This window comes from Symphalangus syndactylus, chromosome 23 (assembly GCF_028878055.3).
Source record: "Symphalangus syndactylus isolate Jambi chromosome 23, NHGRI_mSymSyn1-v2.1_pri, whole genome shotgun sequence".
Taxonomy (NCBI): domain Eukaryota; kingdom Metazoa; phylum Chordata; class Mammalia; order Primates; family Hylobatidae; genus Symphalangus; species Symphalangus syndactylus.
The window spans coordinates 10442048-10458901 of record NC_072445.2 but is presented as its reverse complement, the minus strand read 5'-3'; positions in this window follow the sequence as shown (position 1 = coordinate 10458901).

The following is a 16854-nucleotide window of genomic DNA, read 5'->3' as shown; positions in this document are numbered from 1 at the left end:
TTGCATGGTTTTGAAGATTCCTTTTGGAGTTGATTTTCAGTTTTATTCCACTGTGATCTGAGAGAGTGTGTGATAAAATTTCAATTTTCTTAAATTTATTGAGACTCGTTTTCTGGCCTATCGTATGGTCTATCTTGGAGAAAATTCCATGTACTGTTGAATAGAATGTGTATTCTGTGGTTGTTGGATGAAATGTTCTGTATATATCTGTTAAGTCTATTTGTTCCAAAGTATAGTTTAAATCCCTTGTTTCTTTGTTGACTTTCTGTCTTGATGACCTGTCTAGTGCTGTCAGTGGAGTATGGAAGTCCCCCACTGTTATCGTGTTGCTGTCTGTCTCATTTCTTATGTCCACTAGTAATTGTTTTATAAATCTGGGAGCTCCAGTGTTAGCTTCACGTATGTTTAGGATTGTCATATTTTTCTGTTGGATGAGACCTTTTACCATTATATACTATCTTTCTTTGTCTCTTTTAGATGCTGTTGCTTTAAAGTTTGTTTTGTCTCATATGAGAATAGCTACCGCTGCTCGCTTTTGGTGTCCATTTGCATGAAATGCCTTTTTCTACCACTTTCCTTAAGTTTATGTAAGTCGTTATGTGTGAGGTGAGTCTCCTGAAGGCAGCAGATAGTTAGTTGGTGAGTTCTTATCCATTCTGTGGTTCTGTATCTTGTAAGTGGAGCATTTAGGCCATTTACAACCAATGTTAGTGTTAAAAAGTGAGGTACCATTGCTTTCATCATGCTCTTTGTTGCCTCTGTACTTTGTTTTTGTTTTTTGTTTTTGCTTTTTAACTTGTATTTTTGTCTTATAGGTACTGTGTGATTTATGCTTTAATGAAGTTGTGTTTTGATGTGTTTCCAGGATTTGTTTCATGATTTAGAGCTCCTTTTAGCAATTCTTAACAGTGCTGGTTTGGTAATGGCAAATTCTGTTAGCATTTGTTTGTCTGAAAATGACTGTATCTTTCCTTCATATATGATGCTTAGTTTCACTGGATACAAAATTCTTTTTTTATTTTATTTTATTATTATTATACTTTAAGTTTTAGGGTACATGTGCACGATGTGCAGGTTTGTTACATATGTATACATGTGCCATGTTGGTATGCTGCACCCATTAACTCATCATTTTGCATTAGGTATATGTCCAAATGCTGTCCCTCCCCCCTCCCCCACCCCACAACAGTCCCCGGAGTGTGATGTTCCCCTTCCTGTGTCCATGTGTTCTCATTGTTCAATTCCCACCTATGAGTGAGAACATGCGGTGTTTGGTTTTTTGTCCTTGTGATAGTTTGCTGTGAATGATGGTTTCCAGTTTCATCCATGTCCTTACAAAGGACATGAACTCATCATTTTTTATGGCTGCATAGTATTCCATGGTGTAGATGTGCCACATTTTCTTAATCCAGTCTATTGTTGTTGGACATTTGGGTTGGTTCCAAGTCTTTGCTATTGTGAATAGTGCCGCAATAAACATATGTGTGAAACCTTACAAGCTAGATGGGATTGGGGCCCTTTCTTCAGCCTCCTCAAACAAAACAATTATCAGCCAAGAGTTTTGTATCCATGTGATCAAAATTCTTGGCTGATAATTGTTTTGTTTGAGGAGGCTGAAGAAAGGGCCCCAATCCCATCTAGCTTGTAAGGTTTCTGCTGCAAAATCTGCTGTCAGTTTGATAGGTTTTCCTTTATAGGTTGCCTAGTGTTTCTGTCTCACAGCTCTTAAGATTCTTTCCTTTGTCTTAACTTTGGATAACCTAATGACAATGTGCCTAGGCTAAGATCTTTTTGCGGTGAATTTCCCAGGTGTTATTTGTGCTTCTTGTATTTGGATGTCTAGGTCTCTCACAAGGCCACAGAAGTTTTCCTTGATTATTCCCTCAAATATGTTTTCCTGGCTTTTGGAATTCACTTCTTCCTCAGGTACACCAATTAGTCTTTGGTTTCATCGTTTAACAGAATGCCAGACTCCTTGGAGTCTTTACTCATATTTTCTTATTTTTTCTTTGTCTTTATTGGATTGGGTTAAATCAAAGTCCTTGTCTTCTAATTCCGAATTTCTTTCTTCTACTTGTTCAATTCTATTGCTGAGACTTTCCAGAGCATTTCACATTTCTAAAAGTGCATCCAAAGTTTCCTGATTTTTTAATGTTTTTTTTTTATTTTTTTTATTAAACTTTAGGTTTTAGGGTACATGTGCACAATGTGCAGGTTTGTTACATATGTATCCATGTGCCATGTTGATTTCCTGCACCCATTAACTCGTCATTTAGCATCAGGTATATCTCCTAATGCTGTCCCTCCCCCCTCCCCCAACCCCACAACAGTCCTCGGAGTGTGATGTTCCCCTTCCTGTGTCCATGAGTTCTCATTGTTCAATTCCCACCTATGAGTGAGAACATGCAGTGTTTGGTTTTTTGTCCTTGCGATAGTTTACTGAGAATGATGTTTTCCAGTTTCATCCATGTCCCTACAAAGGACATGAACTCATCATTTTTTATGGCTGCATAGTATTCCATGGTGTATATGTGCCACATTTTCTTAATCCAGTCTATCGTTGTTGGACATTTGGGTTGGTTCCAAGTCTTTGCTATTGTGAATAGTGCCGCAATAAACATACGTGTGCATGTGTCTTTATAGCAGCATGATTTATAGTCCTTTGGGTATATACCCAGTAATGGAATGGCTGGGTCAAATGGTATTTCTAGTTCTAGATCCCTGAGGAATCGCCACACTGACTTCCACAATGGTTGAACTAGTTTACAGTCCCACCAACAGTGTAAAAGTGTTCCCATTTCTCCACATCCTCTCCAGCACCTGTTGTTTCCTGATTTTTTAATGATGGCCATTCTAACTGGTGTGAGATGGTATCTCACTGTGGTTTTGATTTGCATTTCTCTGATGGCCAGTGATGAGGAGCATGTCTTCATGTGTTTTTTGGCTGCATAAATGTCTTCTTTTGAGAAGTGTCTGTTCATGTCCTTTGACCACTTTTTGATGGGGTTGTTTGTTTTTTTCTTGTAAATTTGTTTGAGTTCATTGTAGATTCTGGATATTAGCCCTTTGTCAGATGAGTAGGTTGCAAAAATTTTCTCCCATTCTGTAGGTTGCCTGTTCACTCCGATGGTAGTTTCTTTTGCTGTGCAGAAGCTCTTTAGTTTAATGAGATCCCATTTGTCAATTTTGGCTTTTGTTGCCATTGCTTTTGGTGTTTTAGACATGAAGTCCTTGCCCATGCCTATGTCCTGAATGGTATTGGCTAGGTTTTCTTGTAGGATTTTAATGGTTTTAGGTCTAACATTTAAGTCTTTAATCCATCTTGAATTAATTTTTGTATAAGCTGTAAGGAAGGGTTTTTTAATTTAAGCTATCAATTTCCTTGAATATTTCTCCCTTCACTTATTGTATCAGTTTTTGGATTTTCTTGCATTGGGATTCACCTTTCTCTGGCCCCTCCCTGATTAGCTTAATAACTAACCTGAATTCTTTTTCAGATAAATCTGTGATTTCTTCTTTGGATCCACTGGTGATGAACTGGTGTGATTTTTTGGGGGGCGTTGAAGAGTCTTGTTTTGTCAGATTACCAGGGTTGGTTTTCTGGTTCCTTCTCATTTTGGTAGACTCTGTCAGAGGAAAGGTCTAGGGCTGAAGACTGTTGTTCAGACTCTTTTGTCCCATGGGGTGTTCCCTTGACATAGTACTCTCCCCCTTTTCCTATGGGCGTGGCTTCCTGTGAGCCGAAGTGCATTGATTGTTGTCTCTCTTCTGGGTCTAGCCACCCAGCAGGTCTACCTGGCTTTGGGCTGGTACTAGGGGTTGTCTGCATAAAGCCCTGTGATGTGAACCATCTATGGGTCTCTCAGCCATGGATACCAGCACCTGTTCCAGTGGAGGTCTTGAAGGGTGCAATAGACTCTGTGAGGGCCCTTAGCTTTGGTGGTTTAATGCTCTATTTGTGCTGGTTGGCTTCCTGCCAGGAGGTGGTGCTTTCCAGAAAGCATCAGCTGTAGTAGTGTAGAGAGGGACTGGCAGTGGGCAAGGCCCGAGGACTCCCAAGATTATATGTCCTTTGTCTTCCACTAGCAACTCAAACATTTTTGACAATTTCAATATCAGAAATTTATGTATAATCGAACTTATTCTGGTAGCTTAAATTCTGGTAGCTTATTTTCTTATATGCTTCAATCTTTATAATTCAGTTCTCACATGAGGGAGATCTCATATTGTAAATATTTTCAATCTGCATGTTTATGTATTTATTCCAGTTGTCCTGGCACAAGGTTATCAACGTTGCTGTGGGACCGGCCATTGGCTTTTCACATTTATGACTCCTCTGAAGTTTTTCTTGCCTCATTTCTGGTGCTGGGGAATTCTGGTATTTTCTCCTCATCTCCATTGTACATTTTAGGGATTCTTGAAACTTTTGATGGCCAAACATCCACACTCTCCACATAAGTAAAATATTTTACTTAGATATTTTCTAGCAGACATTGAAATCCTCAGTCTCTTTATTTGGAACACCCTCTCCCCAATATTCCATATGGAGTAGTTATGTGTAGAATGTGATTACTTCATTAATACGTCAAAGTATGGATACATTTTGAACACATTTCTGAAGTTGTAATCCCTTTCTTGATGAATAGTACCTGCACATGAACAGAATTGATGTTTTCTCTGGAGCAGTAAGTTAGCACTGGTAGAATCTGTTCTGTAATCCCAGGCCCTTGGGTTCCAGTGTCAATGCTTCCTCCTTAGATCCTCCCTGACCCTGTAAATTTACGTCAGTCTCTATTTCTTAATCCAATAGTTATTTAAATTGATCTTCAATTACTTTGTATGTGGCCAGATATTATTTATGGGTTATATTCTAATTCACATTTCTCTGATGTAATTTCAGAGAGCCTAGAAAATATCACCTAGTGAATATCTACTTCCATGAAGTCAGTGATACATTTTTAGGTCTTAAACTTCAATATTTAAAATATTTGTCTCTGGAATTTGAAAATAATATGTATGCCTTCTTTTTTTTTTATTTATTTTTATTTTTTATTTTTTTTATTTTTTATTTATTTTTTTATTATACTTTAGGGTTTTAGGGTACATGTGCACAATGTGCAGGTTTGTTACATATGTATCCATGTGCCATGTTGATTTCCTGCACCCATTAACTCGTCATTTAGCATTAGGTGTATCTCCTAATGCTGTCCCTCCCCCCTCCCCCCACCCCACAACAGTCCCCGGAGTGTGATGTTCCCCTTCCTGTGTCCATGAGTTCTCATTGTTCAATTCCCACCTATGAGTGAGAACATGCGGTGTTTGGTTTTTTGTCCTTGCGATAGTTTACTGAGAATGATGGTTTCCAGTTTCATCCATGTCCCTACAAAGGACACGAACTCATCATTTTTTATGGCTGCATAGTATTCCATGGTGTATATGTGCCACATTTTCTTAATCCAGTCTATCGTTGTTGGACATTTGGGTTGGTTCCAACTCTTTGCTATTGTGAATAGTGCCGCAATAAACATACGTGTGCATGTGTCTTTATAGCAGCATGATTTATAGTCCTTTGGGTATATACCCAGTAATGGGATGGCTGGGTCAAATGGTATTTCTGGTTCTAGATCCCTGAAGAATTGCCACACTGACTTCCACAATGGTTGAACTAGTTTACAGTCCCACCAACAGTGTAAAAGTGTTCCTATTTCTCCACATCCTCTCCAGCACCTGTTGTTTCCTGATTTTTTAATGATGGCCATTCTAACTGGTGTGAGATGGTATCTCACTGTGGTTTTGATTTGCATTTCTCTGATGGCCAGTGATGAGGAGCATTTCTTCATGTGTTTTTTGGCTGCATAAATGTCTTCTTTTGAGAAGTGTCTGTTCATGTCCTTTGCCCACTTTTTGATGGGGTTGTTTGTTTTTTTCTTGTAGATTTGTTTGAGTTCATTGTAGATTCTGGATATTAGCCCTTTGTCAGATGAGTAGGTTGCAAAAATTTTCTCCCATTCTGTAGGTTGCCTGTTCACTCTGATGGTAGTTTCTTTTGCTGTGCAGAAGCTCTTTAGTTTAATGAGATCCCATTGGTCAATTTTGGCTTTTGTTGCCATTGCTTTTGGTGTTTTAGACATGAAGTACTTGCCCATGCCTATGTCCTGAATGGTATTGCCTAGGTTTTCTTGTAGGATTTTAATGGTTTTAGGTCTAACATATAAGTCTTTAATCCATCTTGAATTAATTTTTGTATAAGGTGTAAGGAAGGGATCCAGTTGCAGCTTTCTACATATGGCTAGCCAGTTTTCCCAGCACCATTTATTAAATAGGGAAGCCTTTCCCCATTTCTTGTTTTTGTCAGGTTTGTCAAAGATCAGATAGTTGTAGCTATGCGGCATCATTTCTGAGGGCTCTGTTCTGTTCCATTGATCTATGTCTCTGTTTTGGTACCAGTACCATGCTGTTTTGGTTACTGTAGCCTTGTAGTAGAGTTTAAAGTCAGGTAGCGTGATGCCTCCAGCTGTGTTCTTTTGGCTTAGGATTGACTTGGCGATGCGGGCTCTTTTTTGGTTCCATATGAACTTTAAAGTAGTTTTTTCCAATTCTGTGAAGAAAGTCATTGGTAGCTTGATGGGGATGGCATTGAATCTATAAATTACCTTGGGCAGTATGGCCATTTTCATGATATTGATTCTTCCAACCCATGAGCATGGAATGTTCTTCGATTTGTTTGTATCCTCTTTTATTTCATTGAGCAGTGGTTTGTAGTTCTCCTTGAAGAGGTCCTTCACATCCCTTGTAAGTTGGATTCCTAGGTATTTTATTCTCTTTGAAGCAATTGTGAATGGGAGTTCACTCATGATTTGGCTCTCTGTTTGTCTGTTATTGGTGTACAAGAATGCTTGTGATTTTTGTACATTAATTTTGTATCCTGAGACTTTGCTGAAGTTGCTAATCAGCTTAAGGAGATTTTGGGCTGAGACAATGGGGTTTTCTAGATATACAATCATGTCATCTGCAAACAGGGACAATTTGACTTCCTCTTTTCCTAATTGAATACCCTTTATTTCCTTCTCCTGCCTGATTGCTCTGGCCAGAACTTCCAACACTATGTTGAATAGGAGCGGTGAGAGAGGGCATCCCTGTCTTGTGCCAGTTTTCAGAGGGAATGTTTCCAGTTTTTGCCCATTCAGTATGACATTGGCTGTGGGTTTGTTGTAGATAGCTCTTATTATTTTGAGATACGTCCCATCAATACCTAATTTATTGAGAGTTTTTAGCATGAAGGGTTGTTGAATTTTGTCAAAGGCCTTTTCTGCATCTATTGAGATAATCATGTGGTTTTTGTCTTTGGTTCTGTTTATATGCTGGATTACATTTATTGATTTGCGTATGTTGAACCAGCCTTGCATCCCAGGGATGAAGCCCACTTGATCATGGTGGATAAGCTTTTTGATGTGCTGCTGGATTCGGTTTGCCAGTATTTTATTGAGGATTTTTGCATCAATGTTCATCAAGGATATTGGTCTGAAATTCTCTTTTTTGGTTATGTCTCTGCCAGGTTTTGGTATCAGGACGATGCTGGCTTCGTAAAATGTGTTAGGGAGGATTCCCTCTTTTTCTATCGATTGGAATAGTTTCAGAAGGAATGGTACCAGTTCCTCCTTGTACCTCTGGTAGAATTCAGCTGTGAATCCATCAGGTCCTGGACTCTTTTTGGTTGGTAAGCTATTGATTATTGCCACAATTTCAGAACCTGTTATTGGTCTATTCAGAGATTCAACTTCTTCCTGGTTTAGTCTTGGGAGGGTGTATTTGTCGAGGAATTTATCCATTTCTTCTAGATTTTCTAGTTTATTTGCATAGAGGTGTTTGTAGTATTCTCTGATGGTAGATTGTATTTCTGTGGGATCGGTGGTGATATCCCCTTTTTCGTTTTTTATTGCATCTATTTGATTCTTCTCTCTTTTCTTCTTTATTAGTCTTGCTAGCGGTCCATCAATTTTGTTGATCTTTTCAAAAAACCAGCTCCTGGATTCATTAATTTTTTGAAGGGTTTTTTGTGTCTCTATTTCCTTCAGTTGTGCTCTGATTTTAGTTATTTCTAGCCTTCTGCTAGCTTTTGAATGTGTTTGCTCTTGCTTTTCTAGTTCTTTTAATTGTGATGTTAGGGTGTCAATTTTGGATCTTTCCTGCTTTCTCTTGTGGGCATTTAGTGCTATAAATTTCCCTCCACACACTGCTTTGAACGTGTCCCAGAGATTCTGGTATGTTGTGTCTTTGTTCTCGTTGGTTTCAAAGAACATCTTTATTTCTGCCTTCATTTCATTATGTACCCAATAGTCATTCAGGAGCAGGTTGTTCAGTTTCCATGTAGTTGAGCGGTTTTGAGTGAGTTTCTTAATCCTGAGTTCTAGTTTGATTGCACTGTGGTCTGAGAGACAGTTTGTTATAATCTCTGTTCTTTTACATTTGCTGAGAAGAGCTTTACTTCCAACTATGTGGTCAATTTTGGAATAGGTGTGGTGTGGTGCTGAAAAAAATGTATATTCTGTTGATTTGGGGTGGAGAGTTCTGTAGATGTCTATTAGGTCCACTTTATGTAGAGCTGAGTTCAATTCCTGGATATCCTTGTTAACTTTCTGTCTCGTTGATCTGTCTAATGCTGACAGTGGGGTGTTAAAATCTCCCATTATTATTGTGTGGGAGTTTAAGTCCCTTTGTAGGTCACTGAGGACTTGCTTTATGAATCTGGGTGCTCCTGTGTTGGGTGCATATATATTTAGGATAGTTAGCTCTTCTTGTTGAATTGATCCCTTTACCATTATGTAATGGCCTTCTTTGTCTCTTTTGATCTTTGTTGGTTTAAAGTCTATTTTATCAGAGACTAGGATTGCAACCCCTGCCTTTTTTTGTTTTCCAGTTGCCTGATAGATCTTCCTCCATCCCTTTATTTTGAGTCTATGTGTGTCTCTGCATGTGAGATGGGTTTCCTGAATACAGCACACTGATGGGTCCTGACTCCTTATCCGGTTTGCCAGTCTGTGTCTTTTGATTGGAGCATTTAGCCCATTTACATTTAACGTGAATATTGTTATGTGTGAATCTGATCCTGTCATTATGATATTAGTTGGTTATTTTGCTCGTTAGTTGCTATAGTTTCTTCCTAGCCTCGATGGTCTTTACGATTTGGCATGTTTTTGCAGGGGCTGGTACCGGTTGTTCCTTTCCATGTTTAGTGCTTCCTTCAGGAGCTCTTTTAGGGCAGGCCTGGTGGTGACAAAATCACTCAGCGTTTGCTTGTCTGTAAAGTATTTTATTTCTCCTTCACTTATGAAGCTTAGTTTGGTGGGATAGGAAATTCTGGGTTGAAAATTCTTTTCTTTAAGAATGTTGAATATCGGCCCCCACTCTCTTCTGGCTTGTAGAGTTTCTGCTGAGAGATCAGCTGTTAGTCTGATGGGCTTCCCTTTGTGGGTAGCCCGACCTTTCTCTCTGGCTGCCCTTAACATTTTTTCCTTCATTTCAACTTTGGTGAATCTGACAATTATGTGTCTTGGAGTTGCCCTTCTCGAGGAGTATCTTTGTGGCATTCTCTGTATTTCCTGAATCTGAATGCTGGCCTGCCTTGCTAGATTGGGGAAGTTCTCCTGGATAATATCTTGCAGAGTGTTTTCCAACTTGTTTCCATTCTCCCCATCATTTTCAGGTACACCAATCAGACGTAGGTTTGGTCTTTTCACATAGTTCCAAATTTCTTGGAGGCTTTGTTCATTTCTTTTTATTCTTTTTTCTCTAAACTTCCCTTCTCTCTTCATTTCATTCATTTCATCTTCTATCAGCGATACTCTTTCTTCCAGTTGATTGCATCTGCTACTGAGGCTTCTGCATTCTTCACGTAGTTCTCGAAACTTGGCTTTCAGCTCCATCATCTCCTTTAAGCCCTTCTCTCCATTGGTTATTCTAGTTATCCATTCTTCTAATTTTTTTTCAAAGTTTTTAACTTCTTTGCTATTGTTTTGAATTTCCTCTCGTAGCTCAGAGTAGTTTGATCGTCTGAAGCCTTCTTCTCTCAACTCATCAAAGTCATCCTCCATCCAGCTTTGTTCCGTTGCTGGTGAGGAACTGCGTTCCTTTGGAGGAGGAGAGATGCTCTGTTTTTTAGAGTTTCCAGTTTTTTTGGTCTGTTTTTTCCCCATCTTTGTGGTTTTGTCTACTTTTTGTCTTCGATGATGGTGATGTACAGATGGGTTTTTGGTGTGGATGTCCTTTCTGTTTGTTAATTTTCCTTCTACCAGACAAGACCCTCAGCTGCAGGTCTGTTGGAGTTTACTAGAGGTCCACTCCAGACCCTGTTTGGCTGGGTGTCAGCACCGGTGGCTGCAGAACAGCAGATTTTCGTGAGACCACAAATTCAGCTGTCTGATAGTTCCTCTGAAAGTTTTGTCTCAGAGAAGTACCCGGTTGAATGAGGTGTCAGTCTGTCCCTACTGGGGGGATGCCTCCCAGTTAGGCTGCTCAGGGGTGAGGGACCCACTTTAGGAGGCAGTCTGTCCGTTCTCAGATCTCCAGCTGTGTGCTGGGAGAACCACTACTCTCTTCAAAGCTGTCAGTCAGACAGGGACATTTAAGGCTGTGGAGGTCCTCGCTGAGTTTTTGGTTGTCTGTGCCCTGCCCCCAGAGGTGGAGCCTACAGAGGCAGGCAGGCCTCCTTGAGCTGTGGTGGGCTCCACCCAGTTCGAGCTTCCTGGCTGCTTTGTTTACCTAAGCAAGCCTGGGCAATGGCGGGCACCCCTCCCCCAGCCTCGTTGCCGCCTTGCAGCGTGATCTCAGACTGCTGTGCTAGCAATCAGCAAGACTCTGTGGGCATAGGACCCTCCGAGCCAGGTGCGGGACACAATCTCCTAGTGTGCCGTTTTCCAGGCCCGTTGGAAAAGCGCAGTATTAGGATGGGACTGACCCGATATTCCAGGTGCCCTCTGTTTCCCCTTTCTTTGACTAGGAAAGGGAACTCCCTGACCCCTTGCGCTTCCCGAGTGAGGCAATGCCTCGCCCTGCTTCGGCTCGCACACAGTGCGCTTCACCGACTGTCCTGCACCCACTGTTAGGCACTCCCTAGTGAGATGAAACCGGTACCTCAAGCAGAAATGCAGAAATCACCCGTCTTCTGTGTCGCTGGGGCTGGGAGCTGGAGACTGGAGCTGTTCCTATTCGGCCATCTTGGCTCCACCCTATGTATGCCTTCTTTACTGGATAAAAAGGCTGATCACTTGTTCATCTGATTAGTAATCAAAGTTTCTTAAATTTATTTAATACTTGATGTTACTTTATATTTTATATAAATGTGTATTTCTATGACAGTTTTAGTGTCACCTAATATTATTTTCAATGTTGTAATTTTTATTTATATGAATCTTTGTGTTATACATTTTAATGTCATTGGTGTTAAAACTGTATGTGCAAATAGCTTGAAATAGCACCTAACACATCATGGATTCTATGTAAATATTCACCACTCTATTTCATCACATTTTAACCAATTCATACCATTCTTCATTTGCTAACATTTTGTTTGTCCTCATTCAAATCTGTGTTGGTGTCCTGTCTACATATTAATGAAAGAGAGGAGGTAGGCCCAGACTTCCATCTTGATTAAATACTAAGACAAATGGCATATTTTCCTAGTTGTATTTATATGCAACATTACATTTGTCTCACACTATAAATATGAGTATTAAGTACAGCCAAAGAAAAAAAATCTTAACCTTCCTACAACAGATTTTGGGATATTCACGGATTGTCCACAACTTCCTTCTCCCAACATTTTTTTTTTTTTTTTTTTTGAGACGGAGTCTTGCTCTGTCGCCCAGGCTGGAGTGCAGTGGCGCAATCTCGGCTCACTGCAAGCTCCGCCTCCCGGGTTCACGCCATTCTCCTGCCTCAGCCTCTCCGAGTAGCTGGGACTACAGGCGCCCGCCACCACGCCCGGCTAATTTTTTGTATTTTTAGTAGAGACGGGGTTTCACCGTGGTCTCGATCTCCTGACCTCGTGATCCGCCCGCCTCGGCCTCCCAAAGTGCTGGGATTACAAGCGTGAGCCACCGCGCCCGGCCTCCCAACATTATTTTTATTCTTACATCTCAACTTCCATGAAAACCTAGAAGCATGAAATACTACAAATTAGAAACAAATTCCCTGCTATACACAAATTGTAAAAGTAAACCAAGAAGAAATAGAATATATGAGTACTCATACAGCAAGTAAATAGATTAGACTAATGAAAACTCTTCATCAGTCTAGCCCAGGCTCACATAGCTTCACTAGTGAATTCTAGTAAACACTTAATGAATAACCAATCCTTCACAAACACTTGCAAAGCAGAGAAGCAGGAAAACATCAATTCATTTTTGAGGCCAGTATTACCCAGATAACAAATCAGACAAAAGCATCACAAGAAAATAAATGTGCAGACTATTATCCCTCATGAATGAAGATGGAAATCTTCAAAAACTCTAGCAAACTGGATGAAGCAACACATAAAAATGTTAGACAAGCCTGGAATGGCGGTGCACACCTGTAGTCCAAGCTACTTAGGAGGCTGAGGTGGCAGGATCACTTGAGCCCAGGAGTTTGAGGTTATAGTGAGCTGTGACTCAGCTCTTCCATTATATCATGAAAGTAGCCAGAGACATTATGTAACACATGTATTGGCTGTGTCCCATTACAACTTTACTTACAAACGCAGACTGTGTCAGACATGGTCCATGCATGGTAGTTTGCCACACCCTGTTTTAGAAAGCTCAGGTTTATGATGTGATGGAGAATGCCTATGAGAGCTCTTGTTTTAAATGGTAGAGTGAACATACATTGTAATTCTATCCTGCTTGACCCAAGCTCTAGATAGTGAAAGGTAGAAAAGATAGTAAATAGATAGATAGATGATAGGCAGGTAGATAGATAGATGATAGATAAAGAAAATACGTAGCTGTTCCAGCAAACAGAAATGGATAACTTCATGAACCAAAAGCAGAGTAATATACTTTAGAAAGGAAGCAGTCCGGAAAACCCACAGTTGCAAAGCAAATAGAATTTCCAACTGCCTCTTGTAGCCCCTTCCTGGAAGTAGTCATAGCCCAGGGTGTTTGAATTCTTCCTGTTTTTTGTTTGTTTGTTGTTTGCTTTTCTGTGGGGTTTTTATTGGTGTGTTTGCTTTTTTTAAAAAAAATTCCCTTTCCCTGCTTTTTTGTCACAGCAGCCTTTGTCATTTCAAACACCGCAAGTGTTCTTTAAAAAACATTGTATCAACCTTTCAATTAAAATGCAACATGTGTGAAACTTGGCATCTGGAGAGGTGAGATGGACAAAGGAGCCCTTATTGCTGCACGTTTTCATTCTCCAAACTTCACCTTGCTCACAGTAACAGACAATGCACAAAGCCACGTCCTTATGGACTGAAATTCTGAAATCCTTTTATGCCTGGCCTTTCCATCCTTCAACTTCCCCTCTCCCACGCTGTGAATGATTGTATTGGACATTTCTGTTTTAATCTCTGTGACAGGGAACACAGGTAGCTCTAATATAGCTGTGAACCAGATGCTTCTGTTTCTAGCATGTGTTTATTTTGCAGCAAACATTTACATCCATGATTTTTCACTGTCTTTTTAAAATAATTAGGCAATATCTCATCTGAGGTAGGATGTTTCTAGTGGTTGTTTTCTGAGGGAGAAAAACTAATCTGTTCTCTTTCCACTGCATTCTAGGAACAGTAAGAGGACCTTGTGTATGAATAATTTGTTTCCACACTACAGAGTGGGTAATAAGCAGATTAGTAAAAACAATTCTGCTTCACTTCAATAACAGCCTCCTCCAACTCATTTTTTCTCAACAAACGTATTTTTCCAGCAGAAAAATCCCAGACTTCTTAGAGAACCCAGTGACTTTTTGCACCTTAAATCTGTGAAATCCTCATGTTTTCTTCTGCTGTATCCATAGTTCAAACAAAGATGAGGCAAAGCTAGACACATTCCTGAAGGAACCTAAGAAATTCCTCTCTTTCTCTCTCTGGAATGAACTGAATTCTCTAGACCATCAGTTCTAACCTTCAGAAACAAACCTGTTTATGAGATCTCCTTCAAATACTACTGTAGACCCCAGTGTTTATTCATTAAAATTTTTAAATATTTGTTTTATTTGGAATCAAAGTATTTGTAATTTTAGTATTTGTATTAATATAAGGGAGAAATGTTTAAATCTGTCTATGCCATATGTACCTCTGGCTTATTGCCCAATTAATTGTAGCCTCAGGCTAAACTTTTGTTTCTGTCTTTAATTTTTGTCAGAAGAAATGTAACTGATCTCAAAACATCTGCTTTTATTATAGGGACTCTTGCTGCCATCTCCATTCCTCTCTCTTTTCTTGCAATCTGGGTGGAAGTTCTTTAATATGAACATTTCAACCACCTTCATTCTACCATGTCCACTATCAGCACATTCAAACTTATCCAGCCAAGGCTGTCATCTTAGGCCAGGGATTTTTTAGGAATCTATTTTGCTGTGACGCGGCTGGCACCCCTTTGACTCACTGTATCACCCCTGGGTTCTTTTCATCTTAGAAGCCCCAGAGGGCAGAAAAAGAAGTAAGTGAGCAATTAAACACTGAGTCAGGAACGTCTCACCTTGTGTTAAGCAATGTTGTAGAACATCGTGTTTAGTAAGCTCCTAGCAGATGAGCCACGTGGCTGCTGAGCACACATGCCTGCTTGCTGCTGTGAGCTCAGACACCCTCATCATTAGAATTGTAAGGGCCACTTAATAACCTGTAAATCATAGAGAGTTAAAGGTGTTTCCCTGAAACACTGATGACAGAATGGAAGGTGAGGAGTGTTAGCCACAGGTCAAAAGTGCAGGAAAGTCTCTCAGTGTGGGTTTTTGAAGATATGCAGGTCTTTTTTCTTTTGGAAGTCTCCCTAGAATGGGGTCAAGGACTCTGCCCATTCTAGGATGAAAAATTGGTATATTAGACACCCTCAGATATTTATCCCAAGCTTTCATTTTGGGCTCTTAATTAGTTTGTTCATCCATCACAATCTTAAATGCTAAACAGCGCATTTGAATCTCTCCACAGTCCAAATCAGCACCGTCTTTTAAAGTTGCATTTCTTATTATTCTCACCTGATATACCTTATTTATCACACACCCACCCCAATAACATGTCGTGCTCACTGTTATCTTTGAGACAACACTTGAATGTTACTCAGCCTGGAGCGCTCTTCACACGTCTTGTCCAGATCCAGTTCGGACTCATTCTTCAGCCGTGCATCAGCCAATGGGGGTTAGGTTAAACTGTGGTGACAAACAACCTCCAAATATCAGTGGCTCAAAAATCTTCGTCATTTATTTACATCTCATCACGGGTCAGGTGAGAAGTAGCTCTGTGCCGTGCCATCCTAACACAGGAATCCAGATGGAAGGAGGGACCATCAATATGATCCCCATTGCTATATAAAAGAGAAAAAAGCCTGCGGAATGGAACTCTGTTTCTTGGAGATTTCTCCTGAAAAAGTCACATGTTATTTCTTCTCACCTCCACTGACAAAAAAAAAAAAAAAGTCATGTGGCCATGGGAAAATTTAAGTAGGTGGGATGGAACAGTCAGAATGCATTCATAAAAAATGAACTGAAAACATTTGGAGAACAGCACCAATGACTATCATGAATGCCAACATGGCTGCAGGCCATTGAGAAAGGTGAGGCGAAAGCTTCCTGCCTGCTCCCCGTGTGCTGAGGAGGGAGCTCTGCCACGGGCTTTACTTTCATATGTTATATTCTACAAGTCTCGTTTTACAAAAGCATCCCTTCCTTGAGGCTTCGGCTGCTCATCGCTGCTCATCATCATAACGTGCCATAACATATAGTAAGATTTGGGTTTGTTTCTGGGGAGAGATCTTGGTATAGAGAAAGGAGAGATGCTTAGAGCCACCATCAGGACAGTTGGGATGAAAGCTCGGGATAGGCAGAGGCTGGAGGAAACATGTGCACCCCCTGTAAACATTTTTATTCATGTTTTAATTACTCATTTTACTTACAGTGTTAAATTAGTAAAAATAGTATTGAAAAATTGAAAAGTGGGTATATTAAAACTAGCAACACTATTTAAGCTTAGATATATTATTTGTACCTCATCAACATTTTTTAGTTTGTTGAGAAAGTCTAAGGTTAATTGGCAGCATATTTCTAATAGTAGAGAGAATAATGTCTGTTTTATAAACATTGACATCCTACCTTACATGTGTGAACCCTGAAAATCTGAGACAGTTCTCTGATTTTTTAGAAAGTTTATTTTGCCAAGCTTGAGGATGTGTGCCTGTGATGCATCCTCAGGAGGTCCTGACAACATGGGCCCAAGGTGGTTGTGGCACAGCTTGGTTTTATACACTTTAGGGAGACATGAGACATCAATCAATATGTGTAAGATGTACATTGGTTCAGTCTGGAAAGGTGAGAAGGCCAGAGAGGGGGCTTCCAGGTCATAGGTAGGTAAGAGACAAATAGTTTCATTCTTTCGAGTTGCTGATTACACTCTCCAAATGAGGCAATCAGATACGCATTTATCTCGGTGAGCAGACGGGTGTCTTTGGATAGAATGGGAGGCAGATTTGCCCTAAGCAGTTCCCAGCTTGACTTTTCCCTTTAGCTTAGTGATTATGGGTCCCCAAGATTTGTTTTCCCTTCATAAGGTTTTCCTATGAGCATTAATTATTCATTGTGTCTTTTATTACACAAATAAGGCACAGATTTTTAAAAAATCATCAACTTCGTGGCTACCTATACAGACATAATTACATAGAAGCTCAACTAAAT